Source organism: Aythya ferina (genome assembly GCF_964211825.1).
Source record: "Aythya ferina genome assembly, chromosome: 4".
In the NCBI taxonomy this organism is placed as follows: Eukaryota; Metazoa; Chordata; class Aves; order Anseriformes; family Anatidae; genus Aythya; species Aythya ferina.
The window spans coordinates 25,970,364-25,981,430 of NC_140300.1; positions in this window are offsets into that span (position 1 = coordinate 25,970,364).

Sequence of the window (11,067 nt, forward strand, 5' to 3'; positions counted from 1 at the left end):
CCTAGGGTACAAGGCTCTGTCTGAAATCCAGAACCAACAAGCATTTTGTTAGCTGCTTAAAGAACCACAGTGTAGTCCCTGAAGACAGAGGCTAGTTAAAGCTAAAGATTAGTCTCAGAGGGGAAGTGAAGGTATGTATTGGGTGTACATGGCAAAGTTGGTAGCAGGTGAGGCACTGCAGTGGTGGCCTCTATGAGAAGAGCCCAGAAGCTGCTGTATGTCAGAAAAAGGGACCAGCTGCTGGCCAGAGCCAAGTCAGTAAGCAATGCTGGATAGGACTCTGGGAGAGCAGATTTAAGAAAGGGGAAAAAATCAAACTGCTGCACAACAGCAGCTGGGAGAGCAAGAAGTGAGAAACAGCGCTGCAGACACCAAGGTCAGTGCAGCAGGAGGGCAGGAGGTGCTCCAGGCACGCAGCAGCAGTTCCCCTGCAGCCTGTGGAGAGGCCCGTGGTGGAGCAGGCTGTCCCCCTGCAGCCCATGGGTCCCACATGGAGCAGATTTCCCCACTGCAGCCCATGGAGGAGCCCCTGGTCGAGCAGGTGGATGTGGCCTGGAGGAGGCTGTGGCCCATGGAGAGCCCCCACAGGAGCAGGCCCCACTGGAGCTACAGCCCGTTGAGAAGAGCCCACACAGGAGCAGGAGGTCTGGGGGGGAGCTGCCACCCATGGCAGTCCCGTGCCGGAGCAGTTTGCTCCTGGGGGATGGACCCTATGGTACAGATTTGTGTTGGAGCAGTTCTTGAAGAGTTGCTGCCTGTGGGCAGCCTGCGCAGGAGGATGGGATCCCGTGGAAGGGACCCCACGGGGAGCAGGGGCAGAGAGTGACCGTGAAGGAGTGGTGGAGACAAAGTCTTAAGGACTGACCGCAGCCCCCATTTCCTGTTACCCTGCCCTGCTTGGGTGGAGGATGTAGAAGAGGGTGGATGAGGGGGAAGATGCTTTTAGTTTGCTTTTAGTTTCTCAACACTCTATTCTATTCAGATTATACTAATCAGCAATAAATTATTTTTATCTCCCCATGCTGAGTCTGTTTTGCCCGTGACAGTAATTGCAGAGTGATTTACCCGTCCCTATCTCAACCCTTGAGCCCTTTTCATTGTACATGTTCATGTATTTTCTCCTTTTTTTCCTTTGAGGAGGGGGAATGAAAGAGCAGTTGTGGTTCAGCTACCCAGCTGGGTAAAACAATCGCAAGGTAAAAGAAAAAAGTAATCCAGAAATTAAAGAAAGTGAGTTGATAATAATTACTGTAAATAAGGAGATAAGAACAGTAGACGCATAAGAGAATTGTTTAGCAGAATTAAAGACGGTAACTGCTGACTTTTTAAAGTTTTCAAGGAATGAAGTCTATTCCTCAGGAGAAAAAGACTTCCAATCATATTGACCCATTAGGTGATCGACTTTTTGGATGAAACATAATATTTTTTATATAGAACAGTTAATTTCTGTCCAAATACAAACCAGGAAGATACACATACATACATACCTACACACGTACATCTGTCTATCTATATATGCAAAAGATAATGAGGTTTGAATTCTTTCAACCCTCTTTCAATAGCAAACCAGAAAATGTTGTAAAGTTAAATTTCAAAAATCACTGTAGTCAGGTAATTTGCATACAAAACTTTTTAAAGTGCTGTCTGATAAGACTCTGTGCATTGCTCTTCAGTAACTCTTGAAATTCTGCGTCAGTTCCAGAATGCTGGTAGACAGAAAATGTGTTTCAGCTTTAAAAAGAACAATTATACGCCTGTCAGCTTAATGTCAATCATATGCAGAAAAATGGAATGGATATAACGGGACTATAATTAAAAATTAAAGGAGGATAACATAATTAACGCCAATCAAGCTGGATTTGTGAAAAATATCCCATCAGAGTAACTTATTTTTTACTTAAAGTGAGGTTACAAGTTGGGTTGACAGAGGTGGTAGACAACACTCGCAATAGAAAAAGTGTAGATCTCTGTAAGGGAGAGGAAATGACAATTAAGTACTTGTGCTTCTAGTGGAAGTCCAGCAGAGTTTTTCCTTAGCCATATACATTTGAACAATTCTGTCTATTGTCTCTAGAATACAATTCTAATAGACTTGAAGATAACAAGAACTTGAAGGTCATCTAATAATAAATAAATGACTTGAAGGTCACTCCAACAGACTTGAAGATAACACAAAGACAGAGGATTGTTTAGATAATGAGAAGGACAAGTGTTACAGATGCAAAGCAGACTGAATTCTACTGTTAGGCAAGCATAACCAACCTGGGTATTTTTGAGGTTGTCAAACAAAAAGTTACTAATCCAGGAACAAAGAAAGCAGGCTTTGCTTTCATAGTGGCAGCATTAACTTCAGAAACTTTATGGCAAAAATTTATCCTTGACACATAAACAGGTTAATAATGAAGGGAAGATTATGCTACCAGCCTTTTCTCATTGAAAAACAAATAAGCAAACAAATAAAGGGAAAACTATCCAAATATGATAAGAAAAATAACTAATTAGGAAATAGAGAAAGAAAAACAGTAAGAGAAATGTAATTCCATGGATCAAAAACTCAAGGAACTTAGTCTGGTTTACAAAGTGGAGATTAAAGGAAGACTTCTAACCATGTAAGAACTTATATGGGAGAGAAACTTTGATGATGGTCTTGGCAACAGGCAACTGAAAGTACAGTCAGAACAGAAATGAATCCCTTTATAAAAAGATTTAAAACTAGCTAGCTATTAGAGTAATTCCCCCATGTGGAAAAAGATTCTATGTCACTGACAGCCTTCTAAATCAAGATGTCATCCTTTAATTACTGAATGTATTCAAGGGAAAAGAAGAACTAAATCCAGAAAGTCTTAGAGACTTTTTTTTATGTTTCATTAGAAATAAAACTTCTCTCATCAGTAATCTTTACTGTTCACGTATTTTTTCTCAATACGCAGTTTGTTAAAATGATGCTACCTATAAAACATTATTTTGTAAACCCAAATCAAGTGAATAGAATCACAGAATCATAGAATGGCTTGGGTTGGAAGGAACCTCGAAGATGATCTAACTCCAGCCCCCCTGCCGTAGGCACCCAGTAGATCAGGTTGCCTAGATCAGTAGCCTAGTCCACCCAGTAGATCAGGTTTGCCAAGGCCTTGAACACCTCCAGAAATGAGGCATCCACAACTTCACTTGGCAACCTCACTACAGTGAGTAGTGCCTCACTACAGTGAAGTATTTCCTCCTAATGGATGAGAGTCCATCTAACATTCAGTAAGCCTCCTCAATAAAACCTTAAAGCAGGCGATTTTCCATTAGACTAGTAAACTCATGCAAAGCTGCTGTTATTTTAATAACCTAATTTGGGGGAGAGGTAGGAGAAGAAATATTCATCATTACTGCTTAGTAAAATGCATCGGAATTATAAACCCAGGGAAGTATACAGAACTAAAGCATTGTCTTTCTAGTAAGTAGAGTGTAGAAGATGAATGTCTTAAATGACAAAGCTATCCGGTATGAAGAAAACTAACAATTATTCTGTTAAATTATGTATTTCACTATACTCTTTTTCCTCCGTAGGCTATGGCCTAGAAGCATATAATTTGGCATGACTTATGGGGAAAAAATGAAGCTGTCTGTTTTTTTTTTTTTTTCTTTTCTTTCCTTTTTTTTTTTTTTTTTTTTTTTTTCATTAGACAGACTATAATAATCTCAGGTGTTTACTTTCAGAGACTAAATCACTGTTATTTCACTCGGAGTCTGCTATGGCTTTTGAAGATTAGACAGGAAGATTCTAACTGCCTTTTCTATTTTATTTTTAGGGCAAGAAATACATGTGTTTTCTACTTCTGTCAGCTTGGCTACAGCAGAAATGTTTGGCAACTGTCACCACAAAGTGCTGAGAAATAGAAGTTTAAGCTGCATTTTCAAGCACAACTTGAGAACAAGTTGACATATTGCAGTAATGTGACAAGTTAATGTCAAGGAAAGGCTCCAAAACAGAAATTCACTGTCAACTTGAAGAGACGAAATAGTTACTCCAGCCACTGCCTTCACTTTGCACCATTGTCCCTTCACCTTAACTTTGGCTGAGAAAGGTATACAATGGTATAAGGTATACAAAGGTATACAATCACAGATACAATGGCAAGTATTGTTTGGACATTGCACTTTACATTTCTGCTTGCAAGAGGAAAAATAAGGAGAAAAAAAAAATCTATTTTTTTGTCCTCACAAGAACAACAAGGACTTGTCAAACTCAAACAGGTAACCTGAGGCAAACGGAGTGACTCTCCTTCTGGTTAAGAAACTCTCTGGCTGACCAGATTACTTAATTCAGGTGTCTCTTCAGGCACCTCACCCTGCTGTGTAGACATACATTGAGAAGTTGAGTATTAGTGACCTGTCATATGAAATGTTTAGAAGTTCCAAGGCTGAAATTTATTAACTTTGGTTTTACTTGTGTTTTGCTGTTGTTGTTTTTTCCCCAAGGTAAATTTTATTCTTTTAATTCAGTTCATTACTATGCAATTGAAAGCCTGTAAATTTGGCTTAGAAGAACACATTCTAGAGAAAGGGGAAAGTTCTGCCAAATTTATCAGTAAGGAAATCACCCCTACTCACAGCTGTGCCTCCCAGTGACAGAAAAGGTTTTTGGCATGGCTATTTAATGTGCAGTTAACTACAGGTGGAGAATAGAAATCTTTGATCTGCTTTACCTACCTTCTTGCACAGAAATCCTTACAAAGGATATACAGAAACCCTTCCCCCCCCTTTTTCTTTTCCTTTCCTTTTTTTTTTTTTTTTTTTTTTTTTTTAACAACCACCATGAAATCTTATTCTGTTTTCATTTCTACATTTCCACAGTCCCATAGCGTTATCAAAGATTGCTTCTAAATTTGATATGTTCCCGATTGAATAGAAAGTGTTATACTTTCTGCTGTGCTTCATAGATACCGTTCATTATCAATCTTGTGCATGTATATATATATATATCTTATGCTAAGAAACCTAGGCTGCATTTTATCATCTCATATTTTCCTATCGAGGGAATGCTTGTTTACCTTTCCTATTCTTCACTGCATTTTGATATGCTATTCCATTCTGTGTGACTGTCACACTTAAGGAAGTTTAGCAGATGACTAAAATCACTGAATGTGTAAACGCTTACTTCTGCAATTTTGTCAGTTTATAGGAAAACATACAGCCCCTATTAAAATTCAGGCTGTGATACCACATCAATTAGAGAACATATTTGCTTCTATTGAGCACAATTGCCAGGAAATAACACAGAATACTGACTGATCTGAAACTATGTCAGAATTATATTAGCTCTTAAACTGAAATAATTATTGATAAGACATGCAATGCTGCATTCATGCTTAGCTATACTAAAATTCTTGTCTTAGGAATTACACAAGAAATTTATGTTTCTTTCTCTCTTTTTTTTTTTTTTTCTTCTCATATTTTCAGTCATGAATTGATAAATATTTGAATTCATCATTCTATGTAGTTGGCTTCAATGTTAGTCAATACAGCTAATGGTAGCTACATTTAATTTACCCTCATTATAACTAATGGCTTTTGGAGTACAGGAAATGTTAATTGTGTACATCCATCCATCACATTTTGACACATAAATGGATCACTTGAAAATTCATGTTTATGCCACTAATACGCTGTCCTGTAAATACTTTAACATTTATTATTTTGCTGAACTGTAAGTCTTTCCATAAGTGTTCTAGTAAATATACTTCATTACATATGGAGCTCAAAGCAAATAGCTGAAAAATCTTTACATTTGCTTCTTTTACATTTGTGCAAGCTGAAAAATGAAGGTAAAGACAGGTGACTCTCTCTGTCATTTTTACTTTGCTCTACTGTGGCTTAATGAAAGATCAGTGATCTGAACTTGTTTAATATATTGTTGTGGCATGACTAGGAGTCATACTTGAAAAGCAGGCCCATTCCTGATTATCCTAATTTATTTCAGAATACTAAAATAGGTCAAGTTGCCAATAGCTCACTATTAAGGACCAATCTCTTTCTGCATGGACCAGCACTCACTCCATAGTTGTTGACACCATGCCACCAAGGGAGGTTCCAGCATGAAGATGCAGCATCTGAGCTCATACAGCAACCTCTCCAGCACACCTCCTTGAATCACAGCTATATTCAGCCAGCCTGGTGTGCAGGTTCTCTAAGGAGCAGGTGTGGAGTGTAAGTGCAACCTTAGTCACACTATTTGGTTTGTAATAACTTTTGCTTCTGCGGGTATTTTTGTGACTACACAATTTTGTGCGTGTCATTACACATAATGAAAAACGTATGCTGCTATTCTGAACGTGCAATTTAGCTACCTCTGAAGGGTTTTCCTTTTTTGAATTCCTCTAACTTTGTCTGCATTGCTCTGTAGTGGTGACATTTGAAGATATTCTATAAAGCATAGTTTAATTCCTACTAATAAAGAAATTTGACTATATAACAAAGATTTAGATTTGTTTGTATTCCCGTCTCTTAGGATAGTGAAGATAATATCCATTTAGCAGTTACAGGATTGCTATGTATTTAAGTTCTTTGTTACTACACTTTGGTAAGTCAATGTCTGCAGTGCATCAAACATCCTATGTTGAGCCAGAACAAAGTTTTTCTCCAAAAATGGCTGCTATACTTCTTTGTATGCTATGGACCATGGCTTTGGATTCATGGATCTTGTCACACTCATTGTACATTCAAGAACATCCTTCCCTATACATTTTCATGAATTTGCTAAAGGTCTCTATCCCATTACTACCTGAGTTCAATGTGATCAGCACAGCATAGTAAACTATCCTAGCAAATGCATGCTCCTACTGCATGCTCTCTGGCTCATATACATAGAAGAAGTCTTGCATCGTCTGGACTATTTATCAGATACTTTTATGCAGCTTGTTGAAATGAAATAATTGTAACTTAAAATGAATTTATGAATTTTGTATTTATATTCTGCTATTAAACTTCCTTTAAATGGTTTTAATCTCAAAATACACTATATCTTGCTTTATTTGGTATGACTTTAGATTGTGAATCTGACAAATACATTTGTAGTTTTCTTAGCTAAGTGACCTATTGGCATTTCCGAAATATTTTATGTAGCTACAGCTGAAATTCTGATTATATTGCCCAAATGAGAAAGATAAAGCCAGCATATGTAAGCTGAGGAATGACCTTAGGCCTGCATATGTTTTCCCAAGTCGGTGAAACCTTAATGCAAAATGTTCAAATAAAAAAAAAAAAACAACCAAAAACAAACAAACAAACAAAAAAACATGCAGGTAGTACTACAAGCTAAATTAGGAAAAATATAGACTAGAAGAATATCTGGAAAAGGCAATGTTAACCCATGAAAGTCTTGGATAAAGACTAATGCATGGAAAGCAGCTCTGAGAAAACACCATTCTTCTGTTCCTAAAATTTTACAAAGCACAACTGAGAAGGCCAGAAAGCTGTATGCTGACAATGCAGCAGGCATATAAGACAACAGATCCCTCTGTAAATAAGTATTTCAGGAAAAAAATATCATAGAATCATAGAGTTCACAGAATCATAGAATGGCTTGGGTTGGAAGGGACCTTAAAGATCATCTTGTTCCAATCCCCCTGCCATGGGAAGGGACACCTCCCACTAGACCAGGTTGCCCAGGGCCTCGTCTAACGTGGTCTTGAACACCTCTAAAGATGCGGCATCCACAACCTTTTCCAGTGCCTCACCACCGTCTGTATGAAGAATTTCCTCCTAACCTCTAGTCTAAATCTCCTCTCTTTTAGTTTAAAGCCATTCCCCCTTGACCTGTCATTGTCTGCCCGAGCAAAAAGCTGTTCTCCATCTTTTTTATAAGCCCCCTTTAAGTACTGAAATGCTGCAATAAGGTCACTCCCGAACCTTCTCTTCTCCAGGCTGAACAACCCCAGCTCCCTTTGCCTTTCTTCATAGGAGAGGTGCTCCATTCCTCTGGTCATCTCCATCTGGGCCTGCTGTATCTACAGATCAACATCTTTCTTGTGCTGGGGGCCTCAGACCTGGATGCAGCACTCCAACTGGAGCTTCACAAGGGAAGAGTAGAGGGGGACAATCACCTCCCTTAACCTAGTGGCCAAGCCTCTGTTGATACAGCCCAAGATGGAGTTGGCCTTCTCAGCTGCAAATGTGCACTGCTGGTTCATGTCAAGCTCAAAATGGAACCCTCTAGTTTGATCCTTAACCTATCAGAGCTTTTCTTTGCTGCTTCTTGCTGAACTGCCTGCATAAAGCATATCTGAAGAGCAATTCTAAAATCAGTATTAACAGCTAGAGGCCCCTCTGTTGTGAAAGCTAGAATTTGGACAAAAAGACAAACACATTTAAACACATTTTCCTTGTGTTTGAAGAATAGCCAGTAATGATTACAGTAGCACAGTTCCTAAGGTATGAAAAAAGGACTGTTAGCAAAAGCAAAAAAATAATGGAGACAGTTCTGTGGTATGCTTGTAATATTTGAGATTAATAAAACAAAATATCATTTTGATAATGAATAAAATTTATGCTCTCCCTCTCTCTGAGTACTTCATGGAGGTTAGAAAAAGAGCTACAGAAAAGAAGTCCGAGGAATGTTCTTGCTAAGACTTTGGGTACAGGACTCAAATGAATACTAACTTTGCAGACAACACTAAATCAGGTGAAATTGTTAACTCCCTTGATGGTAGAGAGGCCTTGCAGAGAGATCTTGACAAATTAGACGGCTGGACAATCACCGGCTACATGAAGTTCAACAAGAGCAGATGCTGGATTCTGCACTTGGGACACAGCAACCTTGGCTGTATCATAGAATCATAGAAACACAAGGTTGGAAAGCACCTACAAGATCATCTAGTCCAACCATCCTCGTATCACCAATACTACCCAATAAGCTACTAAATCATCTCATAGCACCTCGTCCAGGTGCTTCTTAAACACTGCGAGGGAAGGGATGGTGACTCCACCACCTCCCTGGGCAGGCTGTTCCAGTGCCTGATCATTCCTTGAGATAATTTTTTTTTTCCTGACATCTAATCTAAATCTCTCCAGGTGCAACTTGTGGCCATCTCCTCAGATCCTATCATTAGTTATCTGAGAGAAGAGGCTGACCCCCTTCAGGAAGTTGTAGAGTTCAGTGAGGTCTCCCCTGAGCCTCCTCTTCTCCAGACTAAACAACCCCAGCTCCCTCAGCCGCTCCTCATAGGACTTGTGTTCCAGGCCCTCACCGGCTTTGTAGCCCTTCTCTGGACATGCTTCAGGGCCTCAATGTCCTTCTTGTCATGAGGGGCCCAAAACTGAACACAGTACTTGAGGTGCGGCCTCACCAGAGCAGAGTACAGGGGGACAAACACCTCCCTGCTCCTGCTGGCTACACTATTCCTGATACAGGCCAGGATGCCATGGGTCTTCTTGGCTAGAGCACACTGCTGGCTCATGCTCAGCTGAGCATCAATTAACACACCCAGGTTCCTTTCCTCTTCACAGTCTTCTAGCCACTCTGCCCCAAGCCTATAGCGCTGCATGGGGTTATTGTGGCCAAAGTGTAGGACCTGCCACTTTGCCTTGTTAAACCTCATCCCATTCAGCTCAGCCCTGCAGTCCAGCCTATCCAGATCCCTCTGAAAGGCCACCCTTCCCTCAGGCAGATTGACACTACCTCCCAACTTGGTGTCGTTTGCAGACTTACTGAGGGTGCACTCAATCCCCTCATCTAGGTCATCAATAAAGATATTAAACAAGATAGGCCCTAGTACCAACCCTTGGGGGACACCACTTGTAACGGGACACCAGCTGCACTTAAGTCCATTAACCACTACCCACTGGGCACGTCCCTCCAGCCAGTTCTTTACCCAGAGAAGAGTATGCCTGTCCAGGCCATGGGAAGCCAGTTTTCCCAAGAGAATACTGTGGGAGACCATGTCAAAGGCTTTGCTGAACTCCAGGTAGACTACATCAACAGCCCTTCCGTCATCTACCAGTCTGGTCACACAATTATTGAAGGAGTTGAGGCTGGAGAAGCACGACCTGCCTTTTGTGAACCCGTGCTGTCTGGGCCTTATCCTTTGGATGCCACACAAGTACCGTGTGATCTCACCCAAGATGATATGCTCCATAACTTTCCCTGGAACTCAGGTCAGGCTGACAGGCCTGAATGTACAGAATGGGGGTTGAGAGGCTAGAGAACAGCTCTGTGGAAAAACCCCTGGGGGTTCTGGTTGATGTCAAGTTTAATAACAGCTGACGGCATGTCTTTGCAGCCAAAAGGGCCAACCATATACTGAGTGCATCAAGCATGGCACTGCTAGCTGGTTGAGGGAAGGGATTGTCCCACTCTGCTCTGCACTGATGTGGCATCACTATGTGCAGTTTGGGCCATCACAGTATAAAAAAGTTGTAACACTATTAGAGAGCATCCAATGGAGGGCAATAGATGTGATGAAGGGTCTAGAGTGCAAGACATGTGAGGAGCAGCTGCGGTCCCTTGGTTTGCTCAGCCCCAAGCAGAGCAGGCTGAGGGGAGGCCTCATGGCAGCCTGCAGCTCCCTCACGAGGGGAGCGGAGGGGCAGGCGCTGAGCTCTGCTCTCTGGGGACAGCGACAGGACCCAAGGGAACGGCATGGAGCTGGGACAGGGGAGGGTCAGGCTGGGGGTTAGGGAAAGGTTCTGCACCCAGAGGGTGGTCGGGCACTGGGACAGGCTGCCCAGGGCAGCGGTCACAGCACTGAGCCTGACAGAGCTCAAGAAGTGTTTGGACAACGCTCTCAAACACAGGGTCTGATTTTTGGGTGGTCCTGTGTGGAACCAGGAGCTGGATTCGATGATCCTTGCGGGTCCCTTCCACCAACTCAGGATAATCTACGATTCTGTCGGTAACTGCAGCGGGACCGAACTACTTTTTAATTTATTTTTTTTTTTTTCGCGAGGGGCGGGCAGGAGGCGGAGGTGTTTTCCATATAGCTTCCTCCACTACCTATGGGCGCTTCCAGCGGCTCCTGTGGCGGCGGCCATCTTAGGCGCCGGCGGGCGGGACGTGAGGCGGTGCCGGGGCGGGAGGTATCA